This window comes from Chlorella variabilis, assembly GCF_000147415.1.
Source record: "Chlorella variabilis unplaced genomic scaffold CHLNCscaffold_12, whole genome shotgun sequence".
NCBI classification, from domain to species: Eukaryota; Viridiplantae; Chlorophyta; class Trebouxiophyceae; order Chlorellales; family Chlorellaceae; genus Chlorella; species Chlorella variabilis.
Genome location: NW_005435076.1, coordinates 1,066,786 through 1,068,658, shown reverse-complemented (window position 1 = coordinate 1,068,658; position 1,873 = coordinate 1,066,786).

Genomic DNA, 1,873 nt, shown 5'->3' with positions numbered 1-1,873 from the left:
GCTGTTGTTGTTGGTGGTGGTGGTGCTGTTGTGTATCTGGCTTGGCTTCATGAGTGAGTGTGGGCCAGGCTGGAAGGGCGGGTGTGCAGGGTCAGCGGCAGCCAGCCAGCCCAGCTGCTCCCCTGTCAGCCTGGGGTTGCGGCTGGCAGGCTGCCGAGCGGCCACCCGCCTGCCCCCGCCCTCCCCTCCCCGCCCTGCCCCTGCCAGCTGGAGGGGTGGGCTGCCACCCTGGAGGCGCGTCGGCGGCGTGGCGAGGCCCGGGTGGACAAGCGCGGGCAGTACACCGACCGCGAGTCGCGCATGCTGCTGTACCACATCAACGCCACCACGCGCCCAGTGGAGATGGACGAGGCGGAGCAGAAGGTGTGGAGGGGGTGGGGGTGGCAGGTGTGGTGTGTGGGGTGGTGTGGGGTGGGTCTCATGATGCTGGCACCAGCATAGCCTGGTGGCATGAACCATCTCGACAGCCTGTGTGGTATCCCCTGGCCAGCACACCCAACCCTGCCAGCCCCAGCCACGCACAATCCCACCCACCCCTGCCACCCCCCACAACCCGCCACCCCAGCCAGCCCCCACCCCCACACTAAGACCCCTCCCTGCAGCTGCTGGACGACAAGGAGCGCCAGTTCCTGAAGACAGCGCTGCTCAACTACTCGCGCTGCCTGTGCACCGGCGATGGATACGACCTCAGGGTGGTCTTCCGCATCGTGCAGCTGTGGCTGATGTGGGGGGCAGGGGGGCAGGCGGGGGCGGGGCCGGCAGGGGTGCTCGGAGGATTGGAGGGAAGGGGCGCGGAGGGAACCATCCCCCACACACTCGGGGAGCGCCTGCGGTCGCTTGGAGTGTGCAAGCCTGCCGGCCTTGGCAGCCCGGGCCTGCGGCGAAGGCAGGGCCGCCGCAAGCCGCGCCCTCCCAGCCGTTCCCTGCCTGTCCCCGGCGCAGGCTGGGGTCTGACGGCGAGGTGAATGCGCTGGTGGGGGCCGCCTTCCGCCAGGTGCCCTCCTTCAAGTTCCTGCCACTCGTCTACCAGGTGGCCTCCCGCCTGTCGGCAGGCACGTGGACAGCTGGCAATGCAGGCAGGGAGGCGGGGGGGAGGCCAGCAGGGGGGAGACTAGCAGGGAGGCAGGAGGGGGGGCAGCGGGGGGACAGGGAGGCGCGGCTGTGGGGCCCAGGGTGGCGAGCGCCAGCGCCCGACATGCATGCCGCTGCGCGTGCTGCCCCCTCCCCCTCCCCTCCTGCCTGCTGCAGCCAAGTCGGGGCCGCTGGTGGATTCTGGGTTCCAGGCCAACCTGGCGGCGCTGCTGGTGCGGCTGGGGTGCGAGCACCCGCACCACACGCTGTACCAGGTGCGGCGCAAGCCTGGCAGCCAGCCTGGCAGCCAGCTTGGCTCGCCGGATGTGGCTTCCTGGGCAGCTGAGGCACTGTGGCATGGCATCCTCCCATGCCCTGCTGTGCAATGCACAGCGCATGCAGCGGGGGGGCGGTGGTGCTGCGGCTCTCTGCTGAGCTGGGTGGCGGCCTCTGCCACCTGGGCGCCCCCTCCCTGCAGATCTTCTCCCTCAAGAACGGCAACCGCGGGCGGGATGGCAAGGTGGCGGGCGGGCGGGCCATCGAGGCCTTCTCCTACGCGGGTGGGTGGTGGTGGGTGGTGTGGTGGTGGGGGGCTGAACCTGGCTGGCTCACCGCATGCGGCAGCAGACCAGTCTCGGCCCCCTCCTTCCGCATGGGCGGCCTCCCTCTTCAGGCACCCATCCCCCTCATGCAGTCTCTTTCACTCTCTGTCTCTCTCACACACGCACACACACATTCTCTCTCTCTCTCTCTCTCACACACACACACACACACACACACACACCACCACCACCACCCCACC